Source organism: Carassius gibelio, chromosome B6 (genome assembly GCF_023724105.1).
Source record: "Carassius gibelio isolate Cgi1373 ecotype wild population from Czech Republic chromosome B6, carGib1.2-hapl.c, whole genome shotgun sequence".
Lineage (NCBI taxonomy): Eukaryota > Metazoa > Chordata > Actinopteri > Cypriniformes > Cyprinidae > Carassius > Carassius gibelio.
The window spans coordinates 7,474,323-7,497,144 of record NC_068401.1 but is presented as its reverse complement, the minus strand read 5'-3'; the positions used below and the strand labels follow the sequence as shown (position 1 = coordinate 7,497,144).

Here is a 22,822-nt window from a genome sequence, read left to right as displayed (position 1 = left end):
GTACTGCGGTGTGTCTTAAGATCTTTTCCAACCTAAATAATTAGTCAATATTGAAAAGGTTAAATTCAACAGCAAGGAGAGCTTTCATGTACTCATGCAGATTCATAAATGTAGTCCTCTCATTAGTCATAACCCATCTGCAACATTTAAGTAGCAATTATGAGTCCTAAAAGTGCTTTTAAAGAAAGTGGTAAACCATGTGCAAGACGTTTAAGCGAAGACCCTCCTCAATAACTCTTGTCACAGCCACCTTGCTGGCCACTTTAAAACCGGACCCTGGAAAGTACCTGCTTTTACTTTCTGTTATGGTCATAAATCTGAATAACTAAATAATAACCTGCACTTAAACATATTTGGAGTGCTTTTCAACTCGGATCGCCAAAAGTTTGGACTTTCATAAGTGCAACATTTCCGTAAAACCCGCTGAAAAATCAATATTCAAGAGGAAATAATCATGCATTTTATTAATGCATTAAAGCTCATCTAAAAGTTTGTCAGAATAGTGTGTTGTTTTGTTTGTTATGTTTAATTCATGTTGCCAACATGGAGCTGAGCCAATGTCACAATATTGACTTTCAAATATGTGATCTCTGAACTAACGTGAAATTGTGTAGTTGGAAAATGACAAGAGATTGATTTCCATAAGTCTCATAAGCACAACTGACTATGTAAATAGGGCTGATTTCTTTATGGGGGTGGGGGAAAATAGCTAGGCTCTCCATTTACATTATCAAATGACACAATTTACATTCATGTTTTCCATTTACTATCAATCTGTAACGTACACAGTTTTGCAAGCGGGCGTAACTGTTAGAGGCACTTCTCTAAAACGTCGCCTGGCCAGGCTGGTAGGAATACAGACATTGCAAAGCTCCATTAATCTCACAATGCAATTCTTTTTATAAAATACATAATTCAAATCAAACACTGATGACAGAGTTGAGACATTTAGAAACACTCCATATATATATATATATATATATATATATATATATATATATATATATATATATATAGAGGTTAATGTTTGTTGAGCACCTGTTTTAGAGACAATATGATAATAAGCACAAATATGGCATGGCATATGCCGCAAAAGGATGCTTATATAACTCAAGGTCATGAATATATATTAATGTTTACTGTAAACAACAGAATTTGAACACAGACTGGCACTGTGACATGTGGGCAGTGTCATGGTTTGTTTGTTGTGTTTACACATCACATAGGAAGTGAAGGCCACAAGAGATATGGATCAAAAAGGACTTTGGAGGTATATTAGTCAAACTGTGTAAAATCTTAGAATTCAGAATATCTGGAACGGACCTTGTGTACGTGCTGATCAAGCCATCTAAACTGTGAGCAAATTCTAACAGATGTGTTTTGAAAGTGTCTGAAAGGGTCAATCAATTCACACTTCTACACAAATATAGGAATGTTACTGCATTACACACAAATAAAATATTAAACCAAGTGTTAAACCAAATTCGTTCATTCATTATTAAACTAAACATTTATACTGCATAAAAAAGTAAACCATGTGGAATTTATTCTAAAAATAAATAAATAAATATTCAACATAGAATCTATTCAAAATAAATATCAAGCCATGTAAAATTTGTGGTAATTAAAAAATATATATAAGTAAACATACAATATATATATAAAATATAAAATATAAATGAATGAATGAATAAAAACTGCATTAGGTATGTATTCAATGTTAAACCAAATAACATTTATTTCAAATAAATAAATAAATAAAAATGTTTGTTGGGCTTTATAGAATTACTGTTAAGACTAAAAAGAGTAAACTACCACACATCTCCTAAATTTGCATTTTTATGAACTGACGTGAACGGATAACAAAGAAGGTAACTAGAGCTGAACTGACTTCACATATCTACTAAAAATGGTTTTGGGACCAGTTGGTTAAACGTAATTACAAAAGGTGTTTAAAAGTGCAGTTTTGAGAAGGCCTAGCATCATTTGCTTGCAAATTCCACTTGGTTTAATATTTCGTTATCTGTTGCAATGAAATTCATTCAAAAGTGTGGCTAGGCACACATACACTGTTAAAAACGAGGCATACCCTTCAGCATCCACAGGGCTGGACCACTGCACTCTCCTTCCTGCAGGACAGACAGCAGGTAGAAAGATTGGTGGAAGAGAAGGAAGACAGAAAGGAGAGAAGGACAGACAAGAAAAAACATCAGTGAGAAATGAGGAAATCTACTGAAACTTCGAATCATCAGAGACTGCTGTTCCACATCCAGTTCCCAAAAAAAAACTGATGCGGATTTTGGGCTAATTATCCAGCCGATATTGTGATAGCTTTATCTCCAGACAAATCAAATGGAGTTTTCCTTTCAGAGAAGAACAAGGTAACGAGGGAGGGCACAACGAGAGAGGTCACTTTGAAACAATTGTTCATTACCCGCTTCCGCCGAGTTTATTGTCTCTCAGCGTTTAAATAATCTCACGATACATTTTTAGCATCTTAAAAGGGCAAAATTCCCTTGATTAAACAAATAATAGCACATTCAAGAAAACTGTAATTGGGTTCAAATTGATTCGAGCAGATGCTCTAATTGCATTTAAACACTCTTCCTCCCTAACCCTGGATTCACAGCTTCTTAATTACTGGCCCTCTCCATGCGAATCCCTCCGGCGGAGAGGTGGAAAAATAAAAATAGTGCGAGTTTTACGGCACATTGTTAAACTGACCTATAAACTTTTTTATTCAATATAAATGAAGGCCCAGTGGAGGCAGGGAGGGTGAGGTGTTGAGGGAGTGCTACTAAACTCAGATTAGCCCAATCCCCTCCGGACTCTGATCCTGTCACTCATCTTCACCGACTTTCTCCCTCTCGTCCAACCCACGCTTTTTTGCCGCTGAGGGGAGGGAGAGGCAGAAATGTGTTTCCTGAGAGAGGTGGAAAAGGCACATCCTGATTAGAAGAACGACAGCCCGTCTGGCTAGCGTGGCCGCCGCTGGTGTCTTTCTTGCATAGGCAGCAAAAGTTACGCCTGCCAACTCAAACAGTGCTTGCTTTCACACGGGGGATGGCGTGTGTGTGTGTGTGTGTGCTCCCGTGGTGGCCTTCCTGAGGGCGCGCTGCAGCTGGAGCTCTGAATAAAGGTAATAGGCGAAAAGTCAACGCTACTGTAAACTCTCCACCCTCCACCCGTCTTTCACCAGGACGTTCCAAATCAAAAGAAGAAACAACCCCACCTAACAACACGCGCATTGTTTTTGCCCTGCAAAACCTTCCCACGAATTACAAAGGAAAAAGTTTGTAAAGAGGGCAAGCACTCGCTTTATTCCCGGGCCTGTGATGGTGCCAAACAAAATGCCAGGAGAGAAAGTGACATTCAGTGCTGGTTTAAAAAAAAACAAAAAAACAAGCAGTTTGAAAGTGATTAGACTCTTTATTTCATTGTTATGAGCCTGACACCAGAGAGGAAACCAGAACAATCCATTCAACCATGTTTTCCTTTTTTTTTCTCCTTCTTTCTTGCTCTCTGAATTTAGAAACACTAATTAGTTTTGCTCTCATAAACCCAACCTGAAAACGGCCAATTAGATAGTGTGAAGTAGGAGACGTGCTGAAGAAACAAGTGCTTGAAGGGAGAAAAAAAAAAGAACTTAAAACCTCATCATCCTTCAATTACAGCCTCACATGCACCGCAACGAAAAAGAATAACATTTCACACTTTCCGTGCAGAACATATGCCAGTTTGGCATATTTGTCGTTTGATGGGAAAGGGCTACATGGACGTACTGCAACATAACGGTGTTATGTAAATGAAACACGATAATGCTTCATCTGTATTGGTTGTTATTCGAGTCTCTTGAGGTGTATTGAGGTCACCAGGCTAACCGAACCACCTGGCTAACCACAGCAGCAGCTGGGCTCGAGCGTAGCGACCAACCTGACCAGCGTGTTCTCTTAAACCACCTACGTTAATCTGATATAGCAATTCCCCATTTCAAGGGTACCTTCAACCAAATGACGCAAAAAAGGTCGCTTTTGTTTTCCAAGATTCTGTTTTGGTTTTCGTGCCAGGTGGCTTATTTTCATACAGAGGACGTCATAAAAATTAATGATAAACTTGAGCAAAATTGTCTTCAGGAATTTTTGGGGCCGGTCCCCTGAGTTGACCCGGGCGAGTCTTTCATCAGTGTCAGAGCGAAGACTGATGGCCTGTCAAATGAAAAGCCCTCCTCCATTTCTGGCCAGCTCCTGGGCTGGGCAACGTGGCTAAAAAAAGGGTCTGGGCGAAGCGGCGCTCGATGCTTTTTGCCGGGAATGAATTCTCAGATGCCGGGGTCACTGCCAACGTCCTTGCAGCCAACGGCTGAGAGGGCAGCAGAGTTCATGCTAACTGCAGCTTGGACCTGCGCTGAACATCTGCTCATGAATGAGCCGGCTGCCTACTAAAAAAGTGCTGGTGCACTACGAGGGCCTGCTGATTAAAAATTCAACGCTCTTTCTCCTGGCACGCTTGTTTTGCGTCTATTCTCCTGAGCCCAACCCTGCGGAATCATATTAAGAGAATCTGCGAGCACACAGCAGAGTTTATCTGGAAGAACAGCTGGCACTGAAAAGGGATCTGCTTCTTCAGGAGAGCTCAGGGACTTTCGCAAAGAGATCTGCCATCACGTACACTGTTTGTCCTTGAAGGAAAACAAGGGTTAAAAATCCAAGTAATATGCTGGAAGAGGTGGCTAAATCTAGCAGATTACGTCACTCTGATGGAGTGATGATAATGAAGATCATTTGACAACCTGTGTCGAGAGTAAATAAAAGTGTAGATACATGACATGTGACAACACTATTTTTTTTAATCAGTATTTTTGTTTTGATTTTCTGTTAAAATATAAATGGTTTATGCTTAAAACAAGACACTTTTCCAATGGGGTAAAATAAATGACATTGAAAAAAAAATTGGGTATTAGATTATATAGCTGAAAGCCTTTTGCTAGTATTCAATAATCTTAATATTTATGTTTTTGCTAAAAAAAAAAAAAAAAAAACATTGTGATTTTATTCACAATTGTCTTCTGCAGAACATTAAATTATAGGCTCTACCATAAATTACAGTCAAGTAGATTCAAAATGTTTAATGCCTGGAATACTATACCTATAGAAGTAAAATAAATATTACATTTTTGCTCATTTCTTTTTAAATCTATAAAAAGGTTGGTTATTGGATAATCAAACATGTGTTTTGAAGTAGTGGTTTATTTCTTGCTTCTGGGTTTTATAAGTAAAGTATTTTATGTTTGTGGCAATGTTTGCTGGAATGTTTGTTGTTTATGTACTCGTGGGCTTTACCATCAACCTGTCAGGGACTTCAGATGAAAAACAGCCTGTATGGCTAAATCTGGCACATTTATATAATAAACTTTGAGTGCTTATCTTAATTCATGTGCATTATCCCTTTTAAAATAAAGAACATTTATTTATTAAAGAACAAAGATACATTTTACTAATAAACCATTTTTAAGAAATGATTTAATTCATTACAATAGTTCCATCATTGCAATTCTCTAAAGATTTTTGCATGGTGATGGATATGACAATGTTAATGTATTTGGTCTTGGTGGAATAGATCTGCTGCTGTCTTAGATTATTCCTACTGCTGTAAGGCAAGTACAACAGCTTGCTAGTGCTGAATCATACAATGATACGGTGCTGTGAGTATTTAAGACATACTGCTGCAGCACAAATAGCATATATAATAACCCATAGCAGAACTAAACAGGTGGAGCTGGGGAAGGTGGAGGGTTTCAGAGGAACTCTGAAAGCATGCCGCAAACTGCTTTAGTGAATGCTAGCCAGCCACTTATGTTAAGCAGTAAGCATTGGCTATGTATTGAACATGAATCGGTCAGCATGTGCCAAGTAGTTAAACTCTGTGAATATCATCAGTTTGCATTAAAGACCCATCAGCCTGCGCCCTCTAGAGTTTCATGACAGAATTTGGAATATACAGTAAATAAAGCAAAGACACTGTTGAAGCATCTTGGTGCTCTCATAATCAAAAGCTCAAACATTGTAAAACTCAGGCAAACACCTTTCTTTAATATTCAAGTCTCTCAATGTTGCAAAAGAACTAGACAAGACACTGAAAAATGGCTGACATTAAAGACAAACTGCTCTGCCACTCCATCACAGTGCCCTCTCACAGACACTGCAATTTCCAGGTACAGATAATCATAGTCTCCACTTTACTTCTAAAGTCCAGCTAAATATTTGATTTACATAAATCGACCAAACCGTTATGCCTACAGGAGAGTCAGAGGTTTTCTTTGGAAAAGTATCACTATGAGTAATAGCAGGAGTTTAAGGAAGTGGTCAAACTGAAATAACCAATTACCTCACATTCAGCAATTTCGCTTCTGTCTTGGGCCAGGATAGGTTCAGCTCAGTGAGCCATAAACATTTTGTTTGTGTACAGTGCGTCGAGGTAAAATGCGGAACAGAGGCTACAACATTTGGTTTCCATGTTGGCAGATGGTTCCATGTGCTGTGGAACTTTTTATAGGCATCAGCAAAAAAACTGGGGAAGCATTAAAATAGGTATTACACAGTATTTGTTTCCGATTGGAACGTTCTAACTTCCTTGAGAGGCTGATGAACAGAAATTGCAACATTTGTCATAGAGTATTGCTGGTCATGCCTTTAATATGCAAAACATATTTCTTTTTTTAGTACAGCTGTGATTTTTGTCATGATGCACCTTTAGATAATTTTCCATCAAAAAGCCCCTTCTTAAAAAAGAAGGTGATGCTGCATTGGTCTAATTTTTATTTGATATTTAGCTCATTTGCTGCTAGACAAAAACTACAAACCTACAAACTTGCATAACTTTCTTCATTCTGTGTAACACAAAAGTTGTTTTAAAGACAGTTTTCAACTTCTCAGACAACAATATGGCCGGCTATAGCTTTCAAAAACATTTTAATAAAAAACAACTGGCATACAAATTCAATTTCATTGCGTTATTAAAAGTCAGCACTGAGGTAAACGTTCAATAAGCCATCCTATCAGATCTAGAACTGTGTTTTATCTTTTTAATACATCTAAATGTGTCAGTAGTAGGGAGCGAGAGAGAGGGAAAAATTGGTAAATATGACTGCTTAAATTTAATGCAAACATTGTTGACACAATGTAATTTAAGTTGGGTAGTGTGAATGAAAGCCCAGCAGGGGTAATAATACCCTCCTAATGAGAATCCTTGCACGCTCTAGACCTTGCGGAGATAGCCATAATGCATGGCTCCTCTTTTTTAATAAAATAATTGTTACAGTTATTAAAGATGAATCTCATCAGAGGCAGGATGACAAAATAATTCATTACCAAACGCATGGCTTTAAATAGCTGCAAATTAAATTTCCCACAGAAAATATGCCTGTAGATGAATGAGATCATTATTTCATAAATATTGGATTCAGTGTGCCCTTGGAAGACAAAAAAACACATCCGAACATCCATTTTAACAGTTCACTGCAAAATGCAGTTAATAAATGACTCTAAACCCACAAATAATTCTTACCACATATGTTAATTTGACAAAGAAGAAAAGGCAGCATTGTGGATCGAGTTTAAAGGTCCGGGTCGGAATGAACCACGGCTTGATAATGCGTTGCTTAATACGGATACCGCCAACATATTATTACTCCGATTATTTAGAGTTCCTGCTGTTTACTAAAGATGCAGAAACTTCCCAGCAAGCACTTGGCATCTCCTGTCCTCTCTCACACACAAACACACTCACACACAGCAGGATGTAAAGAGGAAAGCTTTATTAAGATCCTGCAGCCATAAAAGAGCAGGGTGACTAACCGGCTACATTAGCGTCTAAAAGCCAAAGTTATTTAAACCCAATAAAACACTAATACATTGTTTGAGTGGAAGTTACAGTTAAGTTATCTTCACCTTAATAACATCACGGCCAGCCTGATGTTGTTTAGATCAATAAAGCCCATTACAAGAACAGGCCTCAACATAGATAACAGGGCTCAAGCGCAGTGATGTAACACTCTATGGCATCTCAAAAAGGAAAGGAACCTTCTATTAAATAAAGAGGCCAATGGAAGGCCAATCATAAGGCATGGTAATCTGATAAGAGGTGACTGTGAGTGTTTTTAAAGTGTGCTGCGCTTGAGTATACTTGGATGGTGGTTTGTGGCAACCGTGTAGATGGTGAGGTGACATGTGAGGTGACATCTGTTAAGATCACGACCCTTCTTGGCCCCACCAAACCTACTCTCTGTCACATACTCTCTTTCTAAGCTTGAACTACCTCATTATTATTAGAGAGACACTTATGAAGAGTGATTAGTTTGCAAAAATACAGATTGAGAAGATATTAGAATGCTCCTATTAAAGAGAAAGTTCATCCAAATATAAAAATTCTGTCATCTTTTACTCACCCTCGTGTCATTCCAGACCCGAGCGACTTTGTCTTCTGTGGAACATAAAAGAAGAAATTTTGAGAAGTGTTTCAAGTGATATTTTTTGTCCAATCAATATTAATGTTTTTATATATATATATATATATATATATATATATTTGAGCGAACTATCCCTTTAATGTTGGAGATGTATATATGGGGTTGCTATTTAAAAAAAAACTGATTATAGTTAAACTTGATGTGTAATTATTAATAAAATTTGTAAATACACAACAACATTAATTTAAAACAATGTACATATATCTAAATATAGTTTTACAACACAGACAAGAGTCTTTATTGTATACTAGAAAGTTAAGTAGAAGTTTTTTCTCAAATTTTAAACACATTCACTCATAGCCATTTCAAAACACTGAGTTAAGTCAACTTTGGTTTCAAACAATAGCTTGGATTTGGGAGCAGGACTACCCATTTGGCTGACCAATAGAAGATGAGGGGGAGTGGTCTGCCAATCTGTTTGGAAATAATCATTGTTTTGCTTTAAAGTTCACAAGTAAAGAAGGTAATGGTAAAATAAAGTTGAATTTTTTTTACACATTATAAGATACATTTGACAGAAATAAAATATCTTAAGAATCTAGAAAGTTGCATTATTATTATTTTTTTATGAGATACAAAGTCACAATGACATGAAAAAGTCATTTTTTTCTCTAGGGCAAAAACAAGCTTTTATGTGATACAACTAAAATCAGCTGTAAATAAAAAAAAATTAAATAATAATAATTAAGGAGACAAACTGAGCTGGAATCAATTCAGAGATGTGTCAATATGTGGCGTGAAAGGATTTCTCATAGTTATACTGTATGTGGGTGTCTGCTATTTGCACGAGAGCCTATTTTCTGTGCTAGTCCACCAGGTGATGCTCTGACATCTTACCGTAACGTCTGACTCCTGACGTGATAGCCATTATAACACTCAATGCACTCGCACACACAGATACACAAAAAAAACAAAAACAAATAAATTCCTTTGCAAAACACACATAATATCTCTCATTCAGACTTGGTGTAGCGATGAGAGATAACGTTATCAACGCAGGAATGACAAAACAATGACATAACATTCACCTTGCACAATATTAAATTGCAAACAATCCTGGGCAGAACAACCTGTTTGCACAAAGAAAACCAAATGAATCTACATTTTTTTGTTGTTTACCCAATTCAGTTTCTCAAGCTTGACTCCAGACAGCCTTTCAGAAAGCTGTTTCAGTCTGGTCAACAGACAGGAAGTGATGAAAAGAATAAATGGTTTTGAAAGGGAGAGCGAGAGAATGCGCGTGTATGTAAGGGTTCATAACAGTGTGTTGTTTCTGGTGCGAGGTAAAAACACAGGCCTGAGGATCAGGTCTGACAGATGAAACCACAGGAAAGACTGCTGTGATGTTACCTCTCACACCACACGCTCAGTGATAAGAAGAAAGAAAAAAGGAAAAAAAAGATCTGTAACACAGTTGAAAAGTCCCTTCATGGGGGTTTCACTGCTGTGTGTTTCAGAAGAAGGGGCCCTTCGGCACACAGCGCAAACAATAAACACGCTGCATGATCTCGGTGTAAGGTCTACCCTAGTGTAAGTAGTGTAAGGTGATTTTGTCAAATCTCAACATCACACATCTCGTTTTTTGCTTGTTGACATCTAACATACTGTATCTAATGTACTTGAGAAATAAAATCTAAAAACATTAGCGCATTAAACATTAAATGCTATCTAGTCAGCAAATTAAACGCTAGCTACATAAAATCCTCCACGGATGTTTTTTAATTGTTATTTTTAGCATTATTTTTTGACTAAGCTTTGTTTTGATGTACCTGGGTTAATTTCAAAGAGCAAAACAACATCCTGTTAAATTACCTGCTAAAACTGGCAGAATTCTACATTAAAAATACAATGTTCCTAGTATTACAGAATGACATATTGGTGGCTGTATAAAACTATATGATTGTTAAAATAATCCATCTGAACTACTAAAATCTGCTTTTTACTGTAAAACTGACTAATAACCACTATAATAATAGGTGGTAACACAGAAAGCCACATGATGAATCAGAGTTCACTGCATGTGGCCCATCCATAAAAATGGCAATACATTCACACTGTCATTTACACACAGGTGTGAGTTTTGAAATGTTCCGTTCACACAGCAACTTATAGTTGTATTTGGAATACTGTCTGTATGAACACGCAACAGGAGTCAAGCACATTTTCTTTACCAGTAACCATGGCAACAGTGACTGAAGTAATATCAAATATGGCGACGTCCATAAAACCGAAAAAAGTCTTATCACTTACAGACACAACAAGAGTCCAGCTGAGCCACGAGTTCATCCACCAAACCTTCATTAAATGACAGCAGCTTTTATTTGGGTGGAGAGCGGTGCATCTGAGTCACACGCAGAACACAAAACTGACAGGAGCGGCTCCGTTGGAGAAAAACTGAATCTGATTCGAAAACTTTCTGATGATACAGCTCACTTCTCCGTCACTGTAAGTTACCGAAACCATAAATTAAAACATGCAGCACACTCTAGACACCGCAGAACAGCAATCGTAATAAATTTTCAGATATTTGGGAGCCATTTTTGGCTCACCTTGACAAATATAACACTGAGTTGGACCAGCAAGGGAGTTCATAGAGTGCCAACCACCTTTAACATCTCCGTTTAGTATTTGTGTTGAGATTCTAATGTCAGTGGTGCAGCAGTGTACTTAATTAGTTGTTTTTAAATATGCCATTTGGTTTTTTTTTTTTTTTTTTTTTTTTTGGTGTCTGTGTTCTGTTTTGCTTGTGGTTTATATTCTGTATATTTTTTCCTGTCTGTTTTTCTTTTGTTACTTGTATACAAAATTCTAATAAAAATAAAATGTAATAAAAAAAATAAAATAAAAAAAGACACCGCAGAACAGCTCTCTCGCACTGTATGATGTGACAGAGTTGTCCAGTCGTGTTCCATTCACACAGCACGTGCTTTCCGAGAATGTGGTTGTGAGTCCTGAAAATGTACAGGTGTGAGTTCGGTTACAGAATGTGGTTGTCACACCCGTAAATAACCATACTGTATGTAAAAGTAACTGTATTAAAGGGTTAGTTCACCCCAATATGAAAATTCTGTCATTAATTGCTCTCCCTCATGTCGATCCGCACCCGTAAGACCTTTGTTCATCTTCGGAACACAAATTAAGATATTTTTGATGACAGGGTGCAGTCAGATTTCCTTCCATTGACTGTCTTTGTAACTACCACTTTGACAATTCAAAATCTTCATAAAGAGATCGGAAAACTAATCCATATGAATCAAACGGTTTAGTTCAATTTTTCAGATTTAATTTAGGCTTTTACTCAGATGTAAACATTGATCAGTGGACAGAAGCAGCAGCTCAACCGAACCTGAATAACACACAAGAACTTACCTCTTCTGGAAGCTTATATAGGCCTTATTTAGATTGAGTCATACACACAAAGACAAAACACCATCAGGGTAACACAACACTAAAAAATGCAATAAACGTTAACTAAATCAGATAAAATGTTAAATAAAAATGATTAATGTACATCATTAATAAGAAAAACGACAGAAACTAAAACCTATTTTACTTTTTACTTGTCACGCAGGACCTCTTGGAATGTCCTGGTAAGATTTTTTTTTTTTTTTACCATAAATCATATAGTAAATAATTTTTTTCACTTTTATAAAGCTTAAATTTAGGTACATTAAATGTTAAACCATTAATAGTTTTTCACCCCACATACAGTAAGGTAACTTAACGGTCATATTTTAGTCTTTTTTTCTGTAGACATTACACATTTTTTAAAGTGGGCAAACCTGAGCAGAATGACGTTGGCTAAATTGATTTATTTTATTCATCGCAAAAATGTACACATTCTGCTTTTTTTTTCATAACAATGGCCTAAATATATATGAACGGATGATGATTCATTTCAGAACTAGTTCAAAATGATATCTTAGTTTAAAACTATTCAGATGAGCATCGACTTCATCTGGATGCTTGCGACTGAAATTTTTCCCTGCGTTTTTCTTCTTTTGTTATTCCGTTAGCAAAATGTGACCCCACTAAAAGCCACAAAATGTCAGGGCATTCTGAGATTGGTGCCATGTCTCTGCGTTGTGGTATGACTGGGCTGTCCACATATTGATTTACCCAACCCGAATTACCTTTCTGGCATCCCGGGGGACGACCAAAAATCTCTGCGCAAATTTGCTCAGCCACTCCGCGTGCAGAGGAAGAGTCTGTAACTTGAGAAGGAGCGGGTCCAAATGGATGCCTGTGAAGGTGACGATAGTGAATAATATCTCCGCAGAGATGATCATATTTGACAGAGTAATATTACTGGACGATAAATATTCAGCGCTGAGAAGGCGAAAAAAAAAGAAAGAGAGGGGAAAGCTGCCGCCAGCTGAGTACAAAAGCATAAATAAGGTCTTTTACCTTCGTCAGTTATCCGTCTTTTGACACACAAGCTGAGCACACTGTAATTAACACGGAAAGAGATAATGGGGTCTCTACCCGCTGATCAATCTGCCACATAGATCATCCATCTCTTTTACAATGCCACGTTAACATTATTTTAAAAAAAAAGAGGGAGAAAAAAAAAATCCACAGCAGATATAGGCATTTTTTAATAGCTACTGTAGCTTGATACGGCTTATGGGTTTATTGACATGCCTGTTTACACCATGTTCACAAAAGAGAAGCTCTTTTCTGCATATAGCACATAAATACATACATCAATGCAGAATGGTGCGACCGCAAGACTGTATTGACTGACTTGTCTGTTAGATAATGGACTCAAAAACACGGAGGCGTGAATTGTGTTTACAAAAGAAGAAACTAAAGAGCCACAAGACTTCTACGACTCTACTCAGGAAGCATAAGCTGTAGTGTTTTGTGTGTGTGGGTGGGTGTACGTTAGTGTGTATTTCTGTAACCCAACAGGGAGACAAACAGGCCTGTTGTTTGTTTGTATTTCTCAGCTCTGCACATGTTTGTCAGGTCTAGATCCACTTTCACAGATTTACTGCTCCTGTCCCCTCTGGCCTAGTGTACACTAGTGTTTTCAGAGACTGCTTTAATGGACAGATTCCTGTTCCTGCTCTCCAGGGGACAGGCATGAACACGTCAGCTACATGAAGCTCTAGTGGAGCCATAGCATAGAGGTTAGTCCGCTTGTTCTCACACATTGGGGCAATGTACGTTTGAGCCTAGTGAACCTAGTGAACTTCCAAGTGAACCTTTCAAAATTAAATGTCAAAAATGAACATGTAATGATACCTGATTAAAATTAGATAAAATAATATTTTAATTACATAAAGCACTTATATTTTATTAAATAAAATTACAACACCTTTTAAAATTTGGGTATGATTCTTATTTTATTTTTTTAAAAGAAGTCTCTAAAAAAGAATAATTAAATAAAACTTGTAAAACAGTTTGAAATATATTTTTATAACAATATAAATGTCTTAACTTCACTTTTGATCAATTTTATGCATCCTTGCTGAATAAAATTATTCATTCATATATATATAATAGTATAAAACAGATGGTTATAAATATATAGGCAAAAAAAAAAAATTACACAAACTGTGAATACAGTATGACCAGTGTTTACCGATTCACGAGCAAACCGCTTCTCTAAATGTATCATTCAGAAATACTTACAAAGTTACTGGTTGAATCAGTCTGACAAATCCTTCACTTTATGAACTCACTAAACCAGTCAGAGCATTTCTGAATCAAAATCTGATACAGTAACTGAACTTGTTTAAACTTAAACCATACTGACTGGATTCATTGTATAGTTAAGATGCAGATTAGTATTTAAGGATATACATTTGCAACAAAGTATTATTTTTTTGTAATATATGCACATACACTAAAGTTCAGGGTCAGTGATATTTTTTTCAAGAAACTGATGTTTTTATTTAGCAAGGACACCTAAAATAGTTTTTTAAAAAGACAGTATAGACATTTATAATCTTACAAATATTTATATTTCAAATAAACTGTTCTTTTACATTTTCTATACATCAAAGGACCTCCCAAAAGTAATTATTTAAAACATAAAAACATAAAAATATGAAACAATTATTGTCAAACTGTAATTATAATTTTTTTTTTTTTTTTTAGTCAAACAAATTCAAAGTTTTTGCATAAGAGACTTCTTTTAAAATCATAAAATGTTACTAACCATACATTTTTAAATTTCAGAACTATGAAAAACACTATTCTGTAAATGTAAATAACAAATTAGCGGTTACATCAAACACAGAACATCATCCACTGCAAGCAAACAGAATGTTGTTTAACAAGGACAAATCATAACACCTTGAATCAAAGTAGCATATCTCCATACTAAAGCTTTCATCATTACCCATAGTCTGCTCTCTCAGCTCAAACTTCTCAGCATTCGTCATTAGCGCAAGGCTAAACGGTCAGTGCGCCACTTCCCCTATTTAGACAAGCGATCCGTGAATAAAAAGTAGATCCAATGTCTCATTGCGTTTTTAGGCCTCATTAAGGCCATTAACCTTATATTATTAGATGGAGGAGGTTAATGTCAAAGTCACACATACATATACACATATACACACACATACATATACACACACACACATATACATATACACACATATATATACATATATATATATATATATATATATATATATATATATATATATATATATATATATATACACACACACACACACACACACACACACACACATATAACAGTTACACTCACTATTCACATTTTTAAGAACAAACACATATATCTGACATGTAAAATAATGTTAACATTTGTGTCCTAAACAGAAATATGAAATGAAGAAGCTTTTAGGGGAAAAAAAGGCCTATTTGATTTACATCAGCCTTTTGATATATTTTATAGCTTGTAAATTACAAACACCTCAAATGACTATGGGCGGTATATGTTAATCGCTGATTCAACGCTATACAGCAGCGGTAGGATGTTTGATTCTGCTTGTGGGACTGCATTTGGTTCACTGCGGTGATGACAGAGGTAAAGGGCCTCAAAAAACACAACACATGACCTTTCTACATATCTCAGACAATTACACACCTCCCACAATCACACACCCTCGACTGTCCTTCCCCTCCGCTCTCTTTCCCAGTGACCTGTGCTGACCTGCTCTCATCTCTCTGCGCCTAGACAGGAAACAGCGTTGAGGGTGTGCTAGTGGGTCCAGCCCAAAATCCAGACCAGCTCCACAATACAGGCCACCACCTCGAGCTCCAGCCTGCCCCCTATCAGATCGAAGCAGGGGGGCACATCCTGTGTGAAACCGCATCCTTAACTAGCATCATCACACTGTAAATAAATACTTTCTCTTTTATTTGCTCTCTCTCTCTCTCTCTCTCTCTCTCTCTCTACTTCCGTCAAATGTCACAGCCTGTGCCTCCAATCACCTTAGAGTCCAAACAGGAAAGTGAAAAGAGAGGAGAGAGATAGGAGATATGGACTGTTATTTGCTGCTCGCTGCAAGTTGCTCTGCTGTTTCCTACACACACACTGGGCCAGCTGCCTGGGACTCCATCCTGGACTTGTGTTCCTTTCCTGATCGCAGTTACGACATCAGCCCACCGCCGGCCAGACACCCAGCGAAACAGGAAGTTAGGAAGCTAGGTGTAACTGAAAGCTTTTGTGAAAGCGGAAAAGGGACAGTGAATAAGACTGAATAAACTCCACTAAAGTAGGTCTGTATTGCGTTATAATACAGACCTACTCTGAACACACCCAAAGAAAAGAAAAGTCACAAATGATTTCTCATTTGTGAGGTTAAAATGAGAGCGAATAAAGATGCTCAAACCTTAAGGGGGTTTTCACAGTGATGCCATAGAAGAACTGGTATTGGTTCCCCAAATCCTTTCAGCAAATAGTAAGCAGAACCATTTTTTTTTGTTTAGTGTGAAGAACATTTAATGATCAAATCCTTTTCCTGTTAAAAAAAAAAATAGAATGGAGAAGTTCCATGGATGTTAAATATTTTTCATGGAAAAGATGCAAACAAAGTTAAATTAAGTTCTCAATGTTTTAAGTCTCCTGAGATATTCAAGACTACCTTCTGAGCAATGTCATTTTCCATGAAATTATTGTTAATCTATGAAAATGTGAAGGATAATTAAATGACTCAGCGCTGACCTTTTCAAAGAAATGACACATATTTAAAAATGAGCATAAGCAGATTTGTTTATCAATCATCTGAAGTCTTACTAAAATGAAAAGTGAAATTAAATGATAAAAGTGTAATATGACAGAATGGGAAACAAACTTGCTGTAAAAACAAGGGCACACAAAAGCATTCATAAACACAGCCCTGAGAAAGGTGGACATATCCAGCATTGAGACCCCCTGTATTAGCCTGTGGTGTGTGTTACACAGAGGCAATTTAGACAGGATACTGATCTAATGAACTTTTAAGCGTGTGTGTGTGCTGTGTGAAGTTGTGAAGTGGGCCGTATGTTGAGCCACTGCTAAATGAGTGTTGAGTTTCAGTCTCCCGGTCAGAGGGCTGCAGGCCCAATCTAAATGCATGCGTGTGTGTCAGGCCCTGTGGATGACAGTCATTGAGCAGATGCTTGGAAAAAGGAAAACATCACACAGTACTTGAATTTCCATGCCTGTTGGGGTGGTCTCGACCTATGTGCAAATCTGCTAGGCTGTTGTTAATTGCACTGCCACAAATAAGCAAATGGCCAAAACATGATTCAATCTACTCTCAATTCACTAAACAGCATTTTTCTGCCCAGCTGACTGATAGGCAGTGGTATAATTACAATAATTTGCTTCATCTATCTGTCAAACTAGTCCCAGAGGATAATTTTATTGCTCAAGGGTTGATCTTTTTTAGCTCAGGAGTTTGCTTCAATCAAAGTTCAACTTCAAAGTTTCAAATTTTCCTCTTAGAAGGAAAATAGACACAATTTGTCATCATGCAGTAAATGTAGAAAGCTAAAACATGAATGTTAATAGAAAGGAGCAGATACTTAGTTTAGGGAGGGTTTTATGAGATGGATTTTTGGGCTCATATTGAAATCTCTGACTTTTAATTGCAAATGTTGGTATGTTAACAAATCCGGGCAAAAGTTTGAGACACTATTTGGAAACTCTAGAACAGCGGTTCTCAAACAGGGGACAGGGCCTCAAATGTATAAATGACTTCACACCTAAATGCTTAAAACATAAAAAATTAAATAAATGGATGTAAAAATATATATATTTAAAATTTTATACATATTTCACTCTCAATAAATATTATTTTTATTGGAAAAACTCACAAAATAAATTTTATGTTAATAAAGAGTTTGAAAACAAGCATTATTGTCATAATTGCAGAATGAAATATGAGAAGAAATATATTGTCTGATTCGGGGTGCCTAAAAATATTATGTTCAAAAGGTTAAGAACCAATGCTATAGAATAGAAACTGAACATGTGAGACTTCTGGGGTGTTTATTCAGAGAAAAGCCTGACAATCAGGAGTCAAACGACCCTTTCCATTTCCATTGCAAAAAAAAAAAAAAAAAAAAAAGAGAGATGTTATAGAGATCTCATTTGCGATTTCTTCTTCCTATATGTTAAAATTGGCTTCAGATGAGCATCAAGGTCCAATTTAACATTTTCTCTATCACCTTACAATCAGCTGAACAAGGAACATCATCGTCAGCTAAGTGAGATGTTAATCACTGAAGGTGAGAATAGATGGAGATGTCTTAGACTAGTCCAACTCCAGTGCAGGGGTATGCAGACCAAAGTTTATTACCCACAAAAGTTGATGAGGAAATGGTTACATCCGTTTTATTGTTGCTTCAAATTAACGTTCAACTCAAGAGAAAAAAAAAAACCGTTGGGTGACCTCTCTATTTTGAGAGCTGTTATTTATGCCTCCCCACATACACACAGATATGCATATAATTTTGTTAAGTGACCTTTCAGAGATGCAAAGGGTGCAATAATACATATAAAACGTCACACTGTAAAAAGACTTGAGTGACCCTAGCGGCATTTACTGTCACTTCTTTTGTTTATCGCCTCTTTTTGATAATTTGTTGTATTCCTCTTTTTTAAGTCACTTTGGCTAAAAGTGTCTGCTAAATGAATAAATAAATGTTGAATGTAAGAGTAAAGCTTCTGAACACACAATTTCTGATAAAATATGGTCCAAGTCAAAAGAGCCCACCACCAAGTCACAATGAAAGTCTATGAGATACTTTTTCAGCCATTTTATACTCTGGGAGACCATAAAATCTCCTCCTTTTGTGAAGGATTCAGTCTTTTGAATCAGAATCAGTTTATCTAGTTCTCAGAACTGGTCTGAAAGACTTTGCTCGTTCAGTTCTCAAACTCAACGCAATTAGATTAACACTCACTGCACAGGAAGTTTTTTTAATGACGTATATTTTGGCCTGTTCCTCACATAAACCTATCGTATGAATTCAAAAGGCTTGAATTAAAGTGCTTGAGTCATAAGGACCATGTTTTTGATACTTTCACCTTTCTTTGCAACCTTTTTGAAACTCGAAAGTGTCAGCCCCCATGTGAACTATTTGCATGGAAAAAAACTAGTACAATGAAGAAACAAAACCAAACTGCTTTGGAATGACATAAAGACGAGTAAATTATGACCATATTTTCATTTTTGCATGAACTATTTCTTTAAATATGATAATGTATGGAAGAATGGTCCTGGAGCACAACCGGTGGGCAAACGCACCATCAGCAGTTGTGCAAGTCAAATAAGGAAGAGAGAAGATATAGAGAGAGAAAAAGAGACCCCTAAGTGCTTCTCTTTGGCTGGCAGTAGCACAGAACAATGATTCATCCTCCACTTCACATTGTATCAGAGCAGGCAGAAGGTCCCCTGCCATGACGGGCTACAAAATAACAACTGTCACCTTCAGCACAACTCATTAAAGCAATTTAATGTTGCCGCCTTCCAACATAATTTTTATAATTGATATTTAATTCTCCTACAATATTATTTTTTAAAAGGAGGGGGTTAATTGGCATTTGTGGTAATTAATTGCCAGGCGGAGAGATGTTTATGTGGAGAAGTTAAAAACAAAAAGTGGCACGGAGAGCAGAATAAAGGGGCAACGTGCTGAGATGGTCTCATCATCATGGCCTTCCCTCCTGCGGATGAAAGGAAAGCAGAGGGATGGAGGGATGGAAAGAGCAGCTTCACTTCCCAGTCGGGGATTTAATTGCGCAAGGATTCCATTACCTCGGCACAAATGTCACGTTTGCTTCTGATCGGGGGGAAAGGCGTGGACTGGCACTGTGCCAGATCTATGGCACAGAAAAGTGTTCTGCCAGTTGCAAATATACAAGCACGCTCACGCAAAGCTGCAAAGTGATGACAGGAAGACTAGTCAATGTCTGCTATACATAAGTGTGAAGGGACAGTGACACTAAAAATGGGTCAAAGGCAAATGGGCAGAAGTATCAACCATTGGGTAAAGAGAACAAACCCAACCCAGATAAAAAAGATCTTTAGCAAGTTTGGGGTTTCAGGATGAGTGTTCTCGTAGACAAGAAAAAGCAGATCTCTTTGCCGTCTAGGAGAAAAACAATTGAAAAAGGGTCAGATAAACAGAGGTCTTGCTTCTGTCTTCTCTGACATTTCTTAAAAAAAAAAAAATTATCTAGCATGTCTAAAGTATAAAAGAGCTCAATGTTTCAAAGTGGCCAGATAGTAAATTCTCACAAGGTTAAAGGCTGTGCAAATGGAGACTAAAAATCTCCAGAGAAAAAAAGACCCTAAATAGCCTCTAGAGTTTCAGGAATAGAGCTCAGCAATGCCTCAAACTGCACTCGGATTTGCTGGATATGATTTGTTTCACAGATAATCATTTAAGGAGATCAAACAGAGACTCTGTTGACGTCTACAGTTTCAGAAAACATCTCAACAAGGTCTCAGTATGAATTCAGGACATTTCTTAACAAATTCTACCAAAACACATTACTACGTGTAAACACCAGCTTTATTTCTATCACATTTCTGCTAGGGAATTTTATGAGAAAGTTCCAAGACAAAGTTCATACATCAATGAAATACACGACAAAATAATCCAATCGTCAGAGGTAGGAAAGACCAACCTCTGAGAGATAAAAAAAAAAAATTGTAGTCAAATACATGTACGTACAATACATACTGTAGACCATTTTTACTACTATGCAAAAGTAGCACAGTAGAAAGCGTACATTTGCGTGGTTTCAAGGAAAAATTCTGAAGACAACATACCACAGTCACTTGTTTGGACAGGAATGACGTTCCATTGTTCCAATCAGAATTCAGAAAAGGGAACAAAGGGGCGGAGCTACTGGATACGGTGGAGCCACCTCAATCTGAAATACAAAATGAGTAAAAAAGACAAGAGAGAGAGACAAGTGCATATTAACATCAGCAAAATTGATACCAAACAGGAATTGATACCGTTCTCTAAAGGTGGGGGAAGTCCCTTAAATTCACTCAACCCACATAAACCTGGATGATGACTCAAATGAGAAAGGAAAAAGGCAAAAACGTGATGAAATCCGACCACAAATGCTTAATTTGGTGACAAATTAATTCCAGAACTGACCTAAATGCATCTTAACACATTTTCAGATTTTCAACAGCAAGCATTTCTGACACATGTGATATTTACACAGAGCATCAGATAATAATCAGCACAAATCTGCATTGCTGTTCTGATGAATGGTAGTGACTCGAGGGACGACTCATCTAAGGAAATGCTGCGGCCACACACTACTTGTGACAGAATTCTCTGGAACATTTAGTCAGATCCCGTAAGTCTGTGACATGTGACTGTGATCAATCAGCATCGGTGGTGGTGATTTGCGTAGTAAAATGCTTATTACAGAGGTCAGCATTTACTTGAGTGTGTTCTCATTAAGGTGAAAGGGAGACAAAAAGAGAGAGTGACAGAAAAAGGAGGAGCTAAAAGAATCCGGAAGGTTAAAGAAGGTGAGATGAAGACAGAAACAGAAAGTGATAAAGACAGTGAGGAGTGTCTGTCATTCACTGACCCGCCACAGGTCTGGATGGAGTTTTAATAGTACGATGGTAAATCGCAAAGCTCCATATTATTCAACAGAAGGTTGGCCGATAGACTGAATATTTACAATGTATTGGAAGTATTTTAATGCCAGTTTAAAAACTGAACCAACATCATGAATATTGCAAAGATATTAATTTACTTTTTATTTGCCTATTAACTTTTCAAACGATGGCAGCATACCGGCTACTTGTGTGTGTCACAATGAGAGATATCTTAATAGTGCTTAAACATGAGTAGCCAGTCGGGTAATTTCTGCTAATTATTTCTTCTGTTCATTTTTATAAATCAGTTCATTGACTCATTCAAAAAATGTTTACAGATGTCCCTGGATAAGATTTCAAATGCTTATAAAATGTTTAGTAAAATACATGGTGTTTATTAATGATGCTATTTTATATATTTGTTTATTAATATTACTGTTTATTTATTATTTATATCTGTTTTGGTCTGCATTTTATATTAGTGCATAAATAAAAATTATAATATATATTTTTAATTATATTAAATGCAAAAATTCTATAAATAATAATATAAAAATAGTTATTTTGATCATTTGTATATAAATTATTTACAAATATTTACCTCTTCTCATTCACTGAAAAACAGCTCACCCTGATTACGTTTATACACATTTTCTGTATTTTATTCCAAACCTTAAACATTTTTAATCAACTTTACAACAATGTCTGATGGTTAAAAAATATGCTTTTTACAAACTACCACATAAATATTCAAATGTTCAATATATATTAAGTTTCAAAAATATTTAGCTATATCTCTCACATCAGAACAAAATGGTACAAATTCAATATTCCAAATCTGTCAAGTACATACAAGCTCAGACCTGTCCCCTCCTAGAGGCCAAATATTCACAGTATATCCCCAACAGACCCAATAAAATCAACCCTTGCATTACAGCTCATCTCCATGTAATTCCTCAGTGTGGAATTCAGCTAGCGCTAACCCCCTTAGCATTCCTCTGTTCCACGTCGGCGCTGAGCAGCTTCAGATAAGAGCCGCTCTGATTAGCTGCCCGCGTTCTTGTCATTGCTGCAAAAAATACACAATCCCAAAAGACCCCTCTGCACCCTCGCTGGTATTTATGACTCTCACATCACTGAACTCCAAAAATAGGAAGTATAAAAGGGGCGAGAGGAAATAGCTACAGGTAAAAAGAGGCAGAGAGAAAGAGAGAGAGTGAGAGAATTACTGTAGTATTTAAAGAGCAGC

The 22,822-nt window shown here is 36.8% G+C and overlaps 1 protein-coding gene across 20 annotated transcripts in view; it reads right to left on the bottom strand.

Annotated features, from left to right (window-relative positions):
* Positions 1-22,822, bottom strand: part of LOC127960111 (forkhead box protein P1-B) — a 181,526-nt gene that overhangs the window by 144,399 nt on the left and 14,305 nt on the right. For 10 of the 20 annotated variants that reach the window (XM_052559680.1, XM_052559675.1, XM_052559671.1 and 7 more), the window contains exons 3-5: positions 20,773-20,876; positions 8,444-8,478; positions 2,090-2,129 (exon numbers count right to left, since the gene is read on the bottom strand). The gene's annotated coding sequence lies outside the window, so the exon portion shown is untranslated. Of the gene's footprint in view, positions 1-2,068; positions 2,130-8,443; positions 8,479-20,772; positions 20,877-22,822 lie in introns of all 20 variants that reach the window. The other 10 variants (XM_052559685.1, XM_052559676.1, XM_052559678.1 and 7 more) reach the window with 6 other exon arrangements.